A 17,349-nucleotide genomic window follows, 5' to 3' on the forward strand; every position below is an offset into this window, starting at 1 on the left:
GCATATTTACAGAGCTAGATACAGTATTTTTACCAGCATTGTAGTTCACAGAACATGGATAACCTACTTCTCTGCCCTTAGGAATGCACAGCATAAATAGGACAAACCCACAAACATTCCCCAGAGACAATACAATCTTCCCCCATCCCTCTCCTTCCTCTATCCCCCATGTCCACACCTTATTTTTCTCCACACAATGTTCACATTTGTATCCACATTGGTAAGATAATTAGGGGAATCCAGTTTCATGCTTCAGCTGATTTTCTGCTGGGATCAGGAAGGATTTCCCCCCCCTCCCAATTCACAACTGGCTGAATGAACTATCTGGGTTTTTTCCCCCCTCTTTCCTCTGAAGCATCAGATCCTAGTCACAGCAGAAGAGCTCTTTCCTTTCAAGTGGGAATGGTGAGCAAAATGCAAATCCTGGTTTATATTTGTGTAATGAGATCCCATAACCTTCGTAATATGTAACTTTAGCCAACAAAAAACAACAACAACATTGTTTGATTAATCCCTTTTCCAGCTCGTAATTCTTCCGCTCTGCTCTGCACTGATTAGGCCTCAACTGGAGTGTTGGGTCCAGTTCTGGGCACCACATTTCAGGAAAGATGTGGACAAATTGGAGAAAGTCCAGAAGAGCAGCAAAAATGATCAAAGGTCTAGAAAACATGACCTATGAGGGAAGATTGAAAAAATTGTGTTTGTTTAGTTTGGAGAAGAGAAGACGGTAACAGTTTCGAGTACATAAAATGTTGTTACAAGGAGGAGGGAGAAAAATTCTTTTTAACCTCTGAGGCTAGGACAAGAAGCTGTGGGCTTAAATTGCAGCAAGGGTGGGTAAGCTGGATATTAGGAAAAAGCTTTCTAACTGTTAGGGCTGTGAAGCACTGGAATAAATTGCCCAGAAAGAATGTGGAATCACCATCACTGGAGATTTTTTAAGAGCAGGTTACAAACACACCTATGAGGGATGGTCTAGATAGTACTTATTCCATCAGTGCTAGCCCAGAAACGGTGTTCACATAGAACTGGAAGAGACCTTGAGAGGTCATCTAGTCCAGTCCTCTACACTCATAGGAGGACTGGACTAGATGACCTCTCAAGGTCTCTTCCAGTTCTATGTGAACACCGTTTCTGGGCTAGCACTGATGGAATAAGGGGAAAATGTAGAACCATCACCTATGCTTGGGTCTGGAGCCAGACCCAAAGCTGATCGAAGTCAATGGGAGTCTTTCCACTGACTTCAGCGTGCTTGGGCCCAGGCCCTTGGAGCTTAGCTATCATGCTGATATATTTGACCTAGGTAGATAGTTCATGCCGGAAATGCAAATCCCAGGAGGGAAGAGAACCTGAAACAGCTTTCAGTACTCATTTTGGAATGAAGTTTCGGTGCCGCCGCTGAGAAGAAACTGAAGATGACCTTGTGCCTACCTGGAATAGTTTCTGCCTACAGCCTCCTCCACATCTCCTTACATTCCCACATGTTGAGCAGGTCAGTCACTGAAAACCCCAGCTACCTCCAGAAGGCCTGAGTTCCTGCTTCCCTTACTGCAGCATGTTAGATAACAGCCAGAGGGCTCTCTTTTTATTATTTATCTTGGATATTTAGGGCTTTCCTCCCTCGGCCTGATAAGACTCATTTAATGCTGCAGTCCACAAAGGGCTCTTTGCAAAGAAGGTCACCCTGTGTAAAGCTGGCTTTGAAGATGCTTTGACATCTTTTATCATGTGTCTCCTCAGTTACAGAAAACTTCACTGTGACCAAGCTACTACAGTAATGGGTCTGTCCAGTAATGAGACTGGGTCACATGCATAGCTTGAGGGGGAGAAGTGAGAAGGCGAGGAAGGGCATTATACATCTTTGGATGTCTAGCGGCGTTCCATATATTGATGTATATTTAAGCTTCAATTGTCCTAACCAAGAAAATGCTAGAGGAGAAATGCAAGAGGAATGCACCCGAGTAACCACAAAGTAAGGGAAATTACTTAACGTGTGCAGTGATTGCCCCATGCGGTAAACAGAAAGGAATTCTCATGAAAGTCATGGTTTATTGCAGACAGGGCAGACGACACACAAATGGGTCAGATCTTCAGCTGGTGCAAATCTGGAGTTCAATGGAGCTTCACTGATTTACTCAACTGTAGGACAGACCCTCAACTGGTGTCAGAGATAAGAAACAGTCTCATATTGTTGTAAACTTAAGAATCCCCATCAGCTAAATGCCGATGTGTTTTTATAATGCTCAGATCATTTCTGTAACACTTGCTCAAGCTTAGTAGACCCACTAATATCAGGAGCTACTTGCATTAGTGTTACTCATCATGAGGGTTAGAACATTAGGCCTGTTATGTCTCTCTTCTTATTCCATAACTTTTAGTATTCCAGTAGTGCCTAGTCTGTATCATGGCCCAATTGTACAAGCGGGGTGGGGGACGTCAGATACATTTCCTGCCCCAAAGAGAGTATATAATCTGAAGGCCCCTCAATCCTGCAAACTCTTCTGCACCTGTTTAAAAAGTTAAGTCCATGATCTGTCCCACTTGTGACTACAGGGAAGTCGCATCTTACGCAGGGGTTAGGTTCTGAAGTCAGCGTGTAAGGGGAAAATTGCGTATAGTCAAATGCTCATTGAGTGGAATGGCAGGCGGAATCACCCACACTACAGGTACAGTATTTAAATTATTTTTCTCTTTTTTTGTTTTGCCGAGTGCATATACTTAAAATCACGCAAGTTAAATGCGCCTATGATGCAACTCCACTGTATCAACACAATGAAGTGCGTGCAATAGAATTGCAGAACCAGGCTAGCTACCATTTATTTGACAAACAACTACATGTAGAATTGTTTTCCTTGATATGAACCCTACTTAAGGCTTCTCAGCAAGAACACAAATGGTTAAATCAGCTTCTTTCCTTAGATTTCTGCAACATAACCACAGACTAGAGGCAGGCAAGTAATTTGCAACAGTTGATTTATTCAACACATTTTTACTTTTCTGTTCATAAATTGTCCATGAAAAGACTGATTTTCTCAAGTCCATTTATCATTCAAAATTACCGGTCATCAAGTCTGTGTGGCTAACCCTTGGGTCTGAAGCTTGGTCAGAGTCAGTTTGCCGCAAGCATTTGATATTAAAAATTAAAGCTGTTCTGTCTGGACACACAGGACCACATTCCCAGCTGATGTAAATTGTGACGCTCCATTGACTGTACTAGTCACATGCCATGTTTCCATTCCTTGATGGGATGGGTGTAATTTTTATAATCCCGTTTCCGGTGCAGGTTCCTATTATTAGGAGTTTTAAATTTGCTTCTCCAGAAATTTTCAAATTTGGCTTAAAATTCACTAGTGCAGCCAGCCAGTAAACTCTTTTTCTAGAATAACCATGGGCAGGGACGGCTCTAGGAATTTCGCTGCCCCAAGCACGGCGGCAGGCCGCGGGGGGCACGCTGGCGGTCGCCGGTCCCGCAGCTCCGGTGGACCTCCTGCAGACGTGCCTGCGGAGGGTCCGCTGGTCCTGCGGCTCCGGTGGAGCAGCCGCAGGCATGACTGCAGAAGGTCCACCGGAGCCGCCTGCCGCCCTCCCGGCAAAATGCCGCCCCAAGCGTGCGCTTGGCGTGCTGGGGTCTGGAGCCAGCCCTGCCCATGGGCGTGCATGTATTATAAGCAAATTGAGTCAAAAGAATATAATGGACTTTTCTTTAGAGTGCTTGCTAATTTCCACTATAGATTCTTTAGAAATTCACAGCATTTTCTATAGCTAGTGACCTAAGGCCTATTGGTCATATACTTGAAAGACTTGCTCCATCCAAAAGCTAGAGATCCATTCTGTGCCAAGTTAATCAAGGATTCCTGGCAAATGCTCAGGCTCATCTTCGACACTGAAATTGGGGGTGGGGGGAGAAAACACACCTCTCCCTTTCCATTTAATGGACCATTCTGGCATCCATCAGCCTGACACTTCAGAAATCTGCACATCTGTAGCACTGGTGACATTTATTTTAGACAGACCATTTGATGGAAGAAAAAAAAGAAATGCAGTTTTGGATTGACCAAACTATTCACAATTTCTGGTTGAGTTACAGTCTTGAAGCTATTTAATATCATCAGGAGGCCAAATGTGTTTCAAACTTTTTCATTTCAAAATGATGATTTCTCAATTTAGCTAGATTTTTTTTTTTTTGGGTGGTGGTGGTGTATTGCAATTTTGTGTTTTGGCAAGAAAAACTTTAAAAGAAAAATTATTTTTTTCCTTCAGTTCACCCACTTACCAAAAAAAAAAAAAACCACACCCCGCACCATTTATTCACTCAGCTCTAGTCCAGTGAACACAGTCTTCAAAGTTTTCAGCCCCCCACCCCCACCCTCACCCAATGGCAAACATGACTTCCTACCCATGGAACTCGGATGCCTAGGGCTAGCCTACAGGTCACCTTCAGGCCGGACAGCCTCAACTCATTATTTTAGATATGGGATAGTTTACAAAAAGGTTGAGTACAAATGTGACACTTCCATGCTAACCATTACGTGTTCCCTAATAAGTGAAGTCACACCACACTGAAAACCTTTTCATTCAAACAAATAATGTTGTGATTGGGGACGATTCTTCATCACCCAAGAAAAGGAGCGTAAAGAAATCCCCCATTCATGAAACCAAAATGCGTATTACCCAAGTCTTAGAGGACAGAGCAACGCTCCCAGTAGGTGTTGTGTAGCTGCTCATTCTCCTATCAGGAGACCTGGGGTTTATTCCCTATTCTGCCACCAATTTAGTCTATGGACCTAAGCCAGACAGACGCTTAACTGCTCTGGGTCCAGGTTTCCGCCCCCATCAGTTCCAGGGAGCTAATAATTCTTTCCTGCTCTACAAGAGCGTCTAGTTAATGTTTACAACACATCTTAGACACTCCGCTGAAAGGTGGGACAGGAGAGCAGTGTATTATTATTTTCCAAGAATGCCCATGTTTTGAGGAATTAAACTAGGCCACTCAGATTATAAAATAAGTGGTAGTCACATGGCACTTCCCCTCTTGCCTCCCCTCCTTCCCCCAGAGCAAAACACACACATCCACAAAATGCAATTCCACATCCTCCTGGACTGGAGGCCACTGGAGCCAATGCAAGATTTCTGAAGCAAGCTGTCACTTTTATCAATCGGCCTCTTTTCAGTCCATCTGGAACTCTCCAGTTTCTTTAAGTCCTGTTTTAACATGTTCTGCCACTCAAGCATCTAGGCATGCCGGCTCACAAATGGCTGTTTGTTCAATGGGCAGCATGCTAATTAGACATCAGGACTTCCCAGAGGCTTTTGTGGTCCAATAAAACAGAGGGGAGGAAAGAAAAAAAAATTATATATATATATATATATACACACACACACACACACACAGCCAATATCATGATCTTTGTACACAGTCTAGTCTCAGCCAGCTTAACTGCCCTATTCTAGCTTCTCTCTGTGCCTACTTATTTAAGTATAAACCTCAAACGCTAGTTCAAACAGGCCTTAACGCCAACCAATTTTAGGTCCCTTTGCTCTTTTAGGTCTGGAAATACCATCAGGGTTCTGAGCTGCTATTGATGGTCAAAGCAGCCAGTGGGAAGATACCAACATTTGCTTCCCAAGTAGATAGACCAGCCCCTATCAGCAGCTAAGAGATCCAAAAGGCAAGAATTTGGGGGCTAGATTTTGGGGTACCCCAAATTGCAGTACAATCATGTGTAAGGATATTCAGTCTGCTCATCCTGATCTCTACTTTTACAGGACACAAGAAGTGAGACAGACACAGATGTCCATGGCTTGATTCTCCATTCGCTTGCACCGAGAGAGATCATCTATGCCTGAGTAGAGTAGGTTCAAAATGTGGCCATTCTGGGTCCAGATGCAAGACACCATTTAACTTCAAAGATCTGCTGGATTTATATTAGCGGAGGCTCTGGCTCCTGCTTTGCTAGCACAGTACTTCCATTTTGCACAGATACAGATTACTCCACAAGATGGATATCAGTGGAGTGGAGAACCAAACCCCAATAAAGTTACATCTGGTCTGGACCACCAGATTTATCGGCCTCCCACTAAGCTCACATAGACCAGCCAGAAGACTGGAGACAAGGGAGTATTTTCTTAAACGCTTCCTGGGGGGTGGGGGGGAGGAGAGAGAGAGAAAAAAAATCAGAGAAGTGCATCCTAATAAGGGAGTTAGGGCAGTACAAACAAACAAAAACCAAGGAAAACACAGGCCAGATCCTCAGCTGGTGTAAAGCATGGTAGCCCCATTGACTTTGACCAAGATATGCTTATTGCCACCAGCTACAGCTCTGGCCCCCACCTCTCTAGCCCAGCCATTCAGGAGGTGCTTATGAGCCTCCCTTTCCCTATGGAGAAGCATCTTTGAGGCAGCTGAGGGCCTGACCCTGTACCCATGGGGGTCTGTGGGAGTTTCTCCAGCAACTCCTACAGGCTTTGGGGGTGGGACTAATTATCCTGTGTCACGTAGCCCTGGCAGCTAGACACAGCCTCCTGTGATCAGGTCCCACCTCACTAGGCCAGTGGGCTCTTAAGCGTCCCTTGCTCTAAATAGGCCACAGCACTGTCTTTCTTCAGCCTCTCTGGGCCCACCTCCGGGCACCAGCCCTCTCTTACCCCATCACAGAAATGGGACCACCTTCGCCAGGTGGTCCCACCTTCGTCAGCCCCCTAGGCCGCCAGGACCAGTGCTGAGCCCTCCCAGACTCCCCAAGTAGCTCAAGTACATCCTTTTGCAGGCCTCCAACCTTGTGGGCACTCTGCATTACAGTTCATCTCTTCAGGGATATGTGCTAGTTGAACCAAAGAGACACCCAGGCTTTAAAGGGTTTCAAAAAAAGATCACTTATTTCTTGTGCTAGCTGAAGCAGTATCTAAATCTAGAGCAAATGATAGATGCCTACGCACAGATCCCTGCTTCAGTTTCCTCACCACTCTGGTGCGTTCTTTGGATCAATGTCTCTGCTGTAATAAAAAAAACCCAGAGCACCTAGTCTCAGAGCCTGGGTCAGCTGACTCGAGCTCACGGAGCTTGGGGGCTGCAGGGCTATGGCATTGCCGTGGAGACATTCAGGTTTGGGCTGGAACCTGGGCTCTGAGACCCTCCCTCCTCATGGGGTCTCAGAGAGTCAAGACTCCAGCCCACGTCTGAATGCCTACACTGCAGTGTTATAACCCACAGCATGAGCCCTAGGAGCATGCGTCAGCTGACCCAGGCCAGCTGCAGCCATGCCACGGGTCTTTCATTGCAATGTAGACATCCTCTACTGAGTCCAGGATCACCCTCCTGCAAATGGCTTCGTCTCCAAATCATGGAGAGCCTCGCTCCTCTGTGGCCACTTTCCTTCTTCCTCAGTTGGACCTACAGTTAAGCAGGATCCCACTTGGGAAAGCATGCCTCTCCCTCCCTCTCAAGCTTCCTGTGACTCGGTACCTCTGAGTCTCTTAGGTTATATCCACACCACCTGTGGCAGTGAGCCTCCCAGCCTGGGCTGACAGACCCGGGGGGCATGGGAGCTCATCCTGGTACTCCAAAAATAGCTGTGTAAACAGTGCTTTGAAGTTGCAGCTAGGCTGGAGCTCAGGCTCTGAAGCCTAGAGACGGGGGGTGGAAATTCCACTGCTCCAAACACCAACCAAGTTGGTCAGCAAGGAGGACTGGTTTCCCTAGGCGTCAGCCATCCCATTGCCCTATGGAGCTCTCACTTGAATGGAAACCATCAAGCTTCAACCACCTACCATGGTCTCCGGTCTTGGATGGGGGGAGAAATACATGACAGTCCTGACAGCCTCCACATTCACCAAGGCAGACAATGATTCAGCAATTTCATAAGATCAAGCGGAATTCATAAGTCAGACAGATTTTTCCAAAGCCTCTCATCCTTTGCCACAGCTTTAAAAAAAAAAAAGTTAAAAATTATAACATTAGCTGTGGGTAAGAGGCAGGTTGGAGTTAGCGATTGAGGAAGAAGCAGACACTTCTGATCTTTGAAGACTTAAAAAGTCCCCCGTTGATAGAGTTGAAGGTTGATTTCTGGCCCCCCGAGCGGTCATTATGTTCTCTAATGCCAGCTACCGACCACCACGTGGCACTGAGAACACATGGAAAATAAGCAGAAGAGCGGAGCTGCTAAAAAGCTCAAACTCTGGAAATATGGACGACAACTGGGAGAGGTTTAAATAGCATTTCACTCTATAGCGGCCAGTAGTGGGTGCCATTGAAAAAAAACAGACAGTTCAGAGGTAAGCAGCCTTATTTCTGAAGGTTCTGGTGCACTTGATGTGTTTAGCAGTTTTCAGTTAACTCGGCAAGAAGGGGCTCACACAGATCGGAGATGTACTGCACTCCACGGAACAACAAAACAGGAGAGAAGCTTTTAACCTGAGGGTACAAAAAGAAGGTGAAAGGTTTTGACTGATCAAAGGCTGAAGAGGCAATCTTGCCATTTGCCAGGGCTAACCGAGGCCCAAAGAGAAGAAACCAGATTGTCCTTGGGATCTGGAAGAAAAAGAAGCAGACCACTGGAAAACCCAAAATTTAGGTGCCTATAGGGTTAAGCAGCAACTGCCAAGTGAGTTTTATGGACCACAGTGGTACCTAAAAATGGGATTTAGGTGCCTAAGTTTCTTTGTGAGTCCAAGTGACTTGCCCAAAGTTGCACTGGAAGTTTGGGTTAGAGTCAGGAACCCTGAGTCCTTGTGGCTAAGTCACTGAATTCAATCATCTCTCTTCTCATAACTAGATTCATCTCTCCCAATAAAATAAGCCAAATCTCTGCCATTGGCTGTTTGACTCTCAATGGCCCATCTACCAACCCAAGTTTCTGAACTAGGATTCCAGTTTAAAATGCTGTGTCCAAAAATACCACAGACATTAGCAGAAAAGTAGCAATGAAAATAAGTCATCTACTCAAAACAACCCAACCATAACCAAGGAATGTGCAATTTATTACAGAGCCTAAACACGCATACACAGGCATTTCTCCTAGCCTCAATAAACTTTGTCCCCCCCAAAAAAAAAAATCACAGATTTGTATGGTTCTGGAACACAAGGCTTCACAGTCATCGGTCGTCGTGCTAAACAAGGCAAAAACCACATAAGTGACAGTTACTGTTGTCATGTTGGTATATCTTGCCAATTTCTCAATAGCTTGGTTTTGATCAATTATAGTGAGTTCATGGATTTACTCTGCTTGTTGATGCTGTTGAACCAAAAAGGAGGAGTTTCCCCAAATCATGGAAATTCATTGTCTGGTCTCCACACCCTGGAATAGACGGGCATGGGCCATCTGCTCACGGGCCATAAAGGGAGGAGTAACTAGAGAAGCACAGCAAATATACGAGCAGTCTAGTGAGAATCCAGGGTTTGGAAAGTGGAGAAGATGGGGAGAAAGGGAAGAAATGAAAAAAGAGCAGTTGTTGCAGTACTGGAGAGGACCACAACAGAGTGAGATTAAGCAGCCTTGGGTAGTACCCAGTGGTAACAGATTCTATCCATTGGAGCCTCTTGGATCGCTGGAGCCCAAAGGTAACACACAGTGTGAATGTAACTGATCTGCTCAGGTGGAAGGGGATTTCTCTGCATTTTCAGAGAGTCAAGACCTGGGGTAAAATCCTGGCCTCCCTAAAATTAGTGGCAAAACTGCTATTGCTTTCAGTGCAGCCCAGATTTCTCTCGCGCTCACAACCCCCCCCCTCCTCCCCCGAGCATTGCAGGGACTGAGAGCTTGTCCGTACTGGGGCAAGGGGGGGGAAAAAGGAGGAGTGCATCAGTTTAGCTACACTGATGAACCTCAGTGCAAAGCCCTAGGTTAGAGGTGCTGTACCAGCGTACAAAGTGGTTTCAGTCTGGGGCTAGCTGCAAGTCATTTTTACACCAGTGCAGCACGTCCACCTCAGGAGTATGATTTGGTGCAAGAAACCCCACTGACCTGAGAGAGGAAGAGTGGAGAAAGTCTGGGCTGCAGTTAGATGCTGTAGGATGCTTAAAGTCTCCAGGCCAGCTAGTGTAGATCATCGTAGGCCATTCACTGCAGAGGAGTGAGGCTGATTTACCCCTGCTGAGGCTCTTGGGCTAAATTCAGCCCGGAGTTTGGGTGCTGAACATTTCAAACACGAAGCCCCAGCAGATGGAACTCTCCATACACTCTCTAGAGGGGGTCCCTCCACGCTGGAGCAGAGGCACATAGCTAGGATGGCATTAGGGAAACTTGTTCTGCGACAGCCTGTGCTGTGGACAGATGAAAGGATTATTTCACCCGTGTTGCCCATCGGGCAGCAGAGCTTCCTCAGGGCAGGCAGCAAGTACCCCGTTCAGATTGCAGAGTGCAGGCTTTACACACTACCGTAAGCTGGCTCCGAGCATCCCCTGCACCAGGTTTTCCTACCTGCTATCAGAGGTCACCAGCCTTTGCTGCACTAGGGAACTTTGCACCTGCATTGCATTCCCTCCAAACAGTGCCACGGTTACAGGGCTGGCTGCCCCTCTGTCCCCTTTCTGGTCTCTCTGAGCACACACCCCCCCCCCTCAGGCATAGGGCCTCATGCCTAGGGTGGAATCCTGCAGTTCTCCCATTCATATGCCTCATCTACACTGGGAGTGGCATGTAGGGCACATGTAGCGACACCATAGAAAAGAGTGCACGACCTTTACAGGGGGATAAATGTATCAAATTCTCAGCTGGTGTGATCAAACTACAATGGAGCTGAGCTGATTGGCACCAGCTGAGGATGTGATCCAGGATCTGTTGGCACATGCATACTCACCAGGTCTCAGGAATGGTGGAAAGGGTTAACATCTGCATTTTTTTTCCTTCCCTAAGTAGTTCGCAATTTCAATATCTATTCACACTAATGTATTTTCTGCCTCTGACATTAACATGACAGCACAGGTGAGGGCTCTGTCTCTCCCACTCCCCCTCTCTCTCTCCCCCCGCCCTTGACATGGTCTCCTTTGCCAAGATTTTGTCTGGACTCCTGGAAAAACAAATGATGCTCCTCCCCAGAGGAGGCTTAGCACTAAGAATGGAGAGGGGAATATTTTTAGGGCAGCCCAGTAGCACCCATTTTCCTGGGGTGAATGAGAACAGAGGGAAAGAGGAAAAGCCTGGTGTCCCCCCCCCTTGCTAAATATCTGCTAGCAGAAGATGTTGCAGGTGATAAATGGAGACGGGGCAGGAAAGAAAAAGCAGGAGGAAGAGAGCGAGAGTCAGCGTGCTGGGAGGGAGTCTGCTTTTCATTACTCACTTGTTTGTTACAGCTAGTGAGCAGACCCCGCCCTCAGCTGGCATTGCCCGTCTCCAGACCCCATCCTTCCAGACAGTGATAAATGGGGGCAGAGGGCATTCCCCAGCACTGCAATTTCACACACCTGACGGAATCCAGTGAGCCCTGCCAGCCACATCTTCTGGCCATTCAGCTGGGGATTTTTGGAGGGCGGGGTGCAACATACACTAGGGGAGAGAGAGAGAGCTTCATCCAGGGGCTGGGGCACTGAACTATAACTCAGGAGAACTGAGCTCTGCCACTGACCTGCTATGTGACCATGGCCAAGCCACTTCATCTCTCTGTGCCTTGGTTTACCCTTTCACCCATTGTCTCTTGTCTATTTAGACTCAATTCTTCAGAGCATAGATTGTCTCCTATGGGTCTATCGGGCACCTAGCACCATGATCTTAGCTGGGGCCTCTGTGTTGCTACTACAGTAGCGCAACCACCTCAGTCTCTAGGGGCAAGAATACAGACCTCTCAGATTCTGTACGATTGGCATCCTGAGGCATTAATGGGTAATAGATGCCCCCCCGCTTTCATTCAGAAGGATCCCAAAGCACTTTATAAACTCCACCAACAGACTATATGGGAATCAGTTTGCCCACCACTGGAATGCAGCCACCTCTAGGGTAGAACGGTTTTAACCATGCCTAACAACTCTATACAGATGATTAAAGCCAGGGATCTAAGAGTATTGGAGCCAATAGAAACCACAGCGGGAACTGTAGTTAGGCACACCCAGAGCCAGAGGGAATGCGGTTTGCAGTCCGACAATGAGGATCCCACACAGCCGGGGTCAAAGTCCTTACACTTTATCAGCAGCAGAGCTGGCAGGATGCTCACCAATGGCCATTTTAATTAACCCTTGACTCGTGACCAGAATTCACAGCACATAAGGGGTAACGCAAGCTTCCGACCTGGTCAACGCACACGGCATCGCACCACAAGATCCTAAGGCAGCCAGCTCTTGAGGTGCTGAATAATGAACGCTTGTTCGGTACTCTGAATAGCCACACCATTAAGTGTAACCCACACATACACTCCTGGGTGCGGAGTTCTGGCCCATCTAGCAGCACTGAGACCACTTAGAGAGCAACTAATGAGTCTGCTCTACAGCCTTAGCCAACAGCCAGTTGGCTTTTGACTCATGCACAAAGCTACAGAGGTCCCCAGTTCAATCCTGCCCGCCAGCAACCGGGATCTGTTGGCATTACGTAAGCTCTCTGTATGACTGAAGAGCAATTGCTGCTTTACATATTTCAGTGACTGTTTAGCCACCTGGATAATGGGCCGTCTGTTCTTTCCCTCACTCTCCAGATCATCTCTCTAAAGGCTCCAGTAACTTGGTGCAGTTTCTATGCCTTGCATTGCTATATAAAGAACTGGATATTTGGGCTAGCAAATGCTTGGTCTATGGAAGGGTCTACTGCAATGGCATCTCTTTATAGCCTATTGCAAATGGTGAGTTTAATCCATTGGCACCCCTTATGACTTATTGCAATTGACAGTCCACTGGCATCTCACACCCAATTGAGATTGGTGGATCTGACCCACCTGCCCCTCCTTATCTTCCGGCCTGCTACAAATGGTCCTTTCATGCTTTCCTCTTCAAGGTGTCACCACAATATCCTTTATCTCAGCCTCACAAATTGCTGTTCTAACCTCCATCCCACCTCCATCCCCGGGGGTGAAAGACTGTCTTGTGAATGATAAAAGAAAGCTGCTACCCAGCTGACTTAAGGGTGCAGAGGCATCTGCTCCTTCCTCCATTGGTACCCCAGTACACTCCCCTCCCCGCTTGCATCCTACATTTAATTATGGTGGCTGATTTAATATCAAAATCAGCGCATGTGATTATTTAGCTGTTGGTAGCATTTCCCACTGCCTGTTCTTAGTTACATGTGTGCCTTTCTTGGATCCTCTTAAGATCATCTAAGAAACGGAGCTGCAACAGAAATAGTGGGGCAAGAAAATGAAACCTTGTGAAGATGAAGAGTCTTATTCTAAGCACACCAGGTCAAATGCATCTGTTGTGTAATTGCACTGAAGTCAACAGCACCACACCAGGGACCAATTTATCTAAAGAGGCCTCTCAAACCAAGCCTGGCCTTTCGTGCTAGCGAGGGTAAATGTGATGAGTGTGTCGGGGTGTGGGCATGGGCATGTGATGAGAGAGATTTCACATGAGGAATCATGATTTGGCTTTCACGGAAAGGCCAAGTGGGAAGGAAGGGTTTAATTTAATTATCATCTTGTGACCGGTCAGCAGAAATGTCTCCACTGAAATCTTGGGGGAAGGGGTGCAGAGCTGTGCTTTTGGGCCCGGTGGAAAAAACAACAACTGCTTCAACACACAGGCATGAACCCTAGAAGCCATTTTGCCAGCAGATCAGGCCCGGAGAGAACTGGAGGGGCACACTCACACACGGACATACGACCTTCCACTAGTTTTGTACATGACAGTAGTAATAATTGGCATGAATACTTCATATTGTAGGATTCTAATGGAGTCTACCCTGGGCCCAGCAATGTGGTGGGATAGGAGAACTCTGGGCATTTGCAAGCATCGCATAGCGGCCTTCACAGCAACAATTTATAGAACTGAAGCTGATCAACAATTAACTTTATTGCTGAGTTTTAATGCCAACTATAGAAGCTGAGCTGGCAGGAACCTGGAGCCCTACAAGGGAACACACTTTTGTTTCCTTTCAATACTCTACCTTGAATGTTGCCCCAGGGGTATATAGATGGATAATAAATGCTATGATTTCAGCACCTTTGGCTGGGTCATAAAACCGTTAACATCCCCACACACACACACCCCACCAAGCCCCTCAGAGACAGGTTACCATGGAGAGAAGCCATGCATTATGGGTAGGTCTCGCTGACTACAAGGAGGTGCACTGACCCCACAGAAGAGGCTAAAGCCCCACAACCAAACAAGCAGCGGCCCCTGTGCTCTGCTCACTAGGCCAGAGCCTCCCTGAAGGAACACTAAGGAGCCTATGGCAGCAGGTTGCTTGAGGAGCAGCTTCTGGGTCCAGCTAAGATGCTGCAGTCTCAGTGTTCCCACTTCTGCAGCTTAATCAACAACAGACCAAAAGTGTTGAATACAGCAGCTGCCTGCCCACCAACACACAAGCACACGGGTGTGAGAGAGGGTTTGAGCCACACAAGAGGGAAGAGACGTGCAATGTTTTCTCTCTCTCTGGGTACCATAAACAGCTGTTGAAGGGGGGCTGAAGAGTTGTCTGGTAGGTGGGGCTGCAGCACGCTTGCCTTGTGTGGGGCAGGTGCCAGTTTTTCTGCATTTCAAAGGTGGTCACCCTAGCTGTATCCCAGGGACCAGCACCAGGTGGGACAAGCCAGCGCGGTGCCCATAACAGGAAGGGTTTTTTAATTTTGGTTAAAAGCTCAGGCCTTTTCCATCCAGCTGCATCACCCACCCCTAGAACGACAACTCTCATTCTGCTCCTGCGTTATGGCGGCGACGGGGAGGCATGCCAGTGCTTTTGAAGGGAGCGGCACTGGGCTCATACTGAACAAAGAGCAGCCGCACTCCTGCCTGAATGCCAAAAGCCTGCACCAAATGCCCATTGTGACAAAGTTACTCACCAGTCAGCAGGCACAGCCGTGCAAGGTGGTCTCTCTGATGCTCCAGCCACATGGCCCTTCAGGTCTGCTGGTGGTCTAGATGCTACTTCATCTTGTGACTCGGTTCTCCAGCCAGGTCACATTTTGTCGTCGCTCTTCCAGGATAAGCCAAGAATCCAACAGCAGGAGAGGTTGAAGACAGAGTGAAGCCATTGCACTGACTCTTAGCCTGGTAGTCCTTCCCGCTTGTCTCGGGGAAGGTTTCAATAGCCCTGATTGGGGGCCCACAGGGGAATCCAGACCCTCTCTTATCTGGGTTCCAGTTCACAGACCCTGTAGCAAGCAGCCAAGGTGCATCACCCTGGACCACTTCCTGCCTTGCACAATCTCCTGTCTCCCTGGGCTCAGCCTGTGTCTGACTCTGTCTCTGTCTGTTCTCTCTGGCCCACTGCAGGGATCTTCCCAGACTTACTGCCACACAACTTGCTGTACTGCAGGCAAGTTTTCATAGGTCACTCCCTGACCCTGCCAAAGCCTCCTCTACCAGGCATCCCTAGAGCCCATTTCCCTTCCTCAGCTTTTCTGCCTCTTGTGACCACCCAACTCCTCCCCAGCTGGGCCTAATACTAAACTGGGCCTCGCCCTCCCTCCAGGTGCCAGCCACTGGGCTAATTGGGCCACAGGCAGTGTTCCCTCTACGTTCTGATGTGCATGTGTGTATTGAATTTTGTTATGTGCCGCAGTGTGGAGGTAATGTGTAGGGGAGGTGGGGCTGAGGGGTTTGGGAGGAGGCTCAGAGCTGGGGCAGAGGGTTGGGGTTCAGGGGGTGAGGGTTCCAGCTGGGGGTGCAGGCTCTGGGGTGGGGCTGGGGATGAGAGGTTTGGGGTGCAGGAGGGGGCTCTGGGCTGGGGCAGGAGTGTGGGGGGGTGAGGGTTCCAGCTGGGGGTGCAGGCTCTGGGGTGGGGCTGGGGATGAGGGGTTTGGGGTGCAGGAGGGGGCTCTGGGCTGGCGCAGGAGGTTTGAATGTAGGGAGGATGAGGGCTCTGGCTTGGGGTGCAGGCTCTGGGGTGGGGGCCAGGGATAAGGAATTTGGGGTGCAGGCTCTGGGGTGGGGGCCAGGGATGAGGGGTTTGGGGTGCAGGCTGCCCTGGGGCCAGAGGACTCCCCCCAGCCCTCTCCCCACCGGCAGCAGGGAGCTCTGGGGGAGGGGCCCGTGGCAGCTCTGCATGCCCCAAATTGCTCCCGTCCCCAGTCCCCACCCCTTCCCTACCTCTCTCCTCTCCGGGCCCCGTGGCTGCATGGCCATTTACAGCCTGCTGCAGGGCCGCGCGCTTACAGGGATCTTAGGCCACAGGCTCCTAGTAACACATTGTTTCATACAGTGCTTAGTTTGTAATGAAACAGATGTCGGGGCTCAAGCAATTCTTTTACATTCATAACTGCCACAGCAAGCCCAGCGGTGCCGGGGCTCTGAAGTGCCAGGCCCAGCGGCACCGGGGCTCTGACATGCCGGGCCCAGCGGCGCCGGGACTCTGAACCGCCGGGCCCAGCGGCGCCGGGGCTCTGAACTGCCAGGCCTAGAACTCCTGGGGCTCAGCCCTGGCACAGATTCAGCCCTGGTTTGCTAGTGTGGGGTTTATACACCCCATCAAGCCAATACACTATTCTACAAACATCTGATTGGCAACTTATCAGTACATAAGGTATTTGCACCCACACTCCTGTGCATAGTCTTATGCAGACTATATAGCACCAAGTACCTGTGTACTCACCTCTGTGTGATAATTCCATGCCTGAAACCTCTACTCCTGTTTTCACTTACACTTAGAATCATAGAACTGGAAGGGACCTCAAGAGATCATCTAGTCCAGTCCCCTGCACTCATGGCAGGACTATATTATCTGGAAAATCCCTGGCAGGTGTTTGTCCAACCTGCTCTTAAAAAATCCCCAATGATGGAGATTCCACAACCTGCCTAGGCAATTTATTCCAGTGCTTCACCACCCTGGCAATTAGGAAGTTTTTCCTAATGTCCAGTCTAAACTGCCCTTGCTTCAATTTAAGCCCGTTGCTTCTTGTCCTAGCCTCAGAGGTTAAGAAGAACCATTTTTCTCCTTCCTTCTTGTAACAACCTTTTACATACTTGAAAACTGTTATCATGTCCCCTCTCAGTCTTCTCTTCTCCAGACTAAACAAACCCAATTTTTTCAATTTTCCCTCATAGCTCATGTTTTCTAGCCCTTTCATCATTTTTGTTGCTCTTCTCTGGACTTTCTCCAATTTGTCCCCATCTTTCCTGAAATGTGGCGCCCAGAACTGGACACAATACTCCAGCTGAGGCTCAGTCAGCTCGGAGTAGAGCGGAAGAATCACATCTCGTATCTTACTCACAACACTCTTGCTAACACATCCCAGAATGATGTTTGCAACAGCGTTACACTGTTGACTCATATTTAG

The 17,349-nt window shown here is 48.2% G+C and overlaps 1 long non-coding RNA gene across 1 annotated transcript; it reads right to left on the bottom strand.

The window, feature by feature from the left end:
* Window positions 1-4,924: 4,924 nt before the first annotated feature.
* Window positions 4,925-15,475, bottom strand: LOC120387637. The gene is made up of 2 exons (XR_005590265.1): window positions 14,914-15,475; window positions 4,925-5,307 (listed from the first exon to the last, which is right to left on the bottom strand). It is a non-coding gene; the product is annotated as an uncharacterized LOC120387637 (long non-coding RNA).
* Window positions 15,476-17,349: the final 1,874 nt, after the last annotated feature.

The sequence above is a fragment of the Mauremys reevesii genome, linkage group 21 (genome assembly GCF_016161935.1).
Source record: "Mauremys reevesii isolate NIE-2019 linkage group 21, ASM1616193v1, whole genome shotgun sequence".
Taxonomy (NCBI): Eukaryota; Metazoa; Chordata; order Testudines; family Geoemydidae; genus Mauremys; species Mauremys reevesii.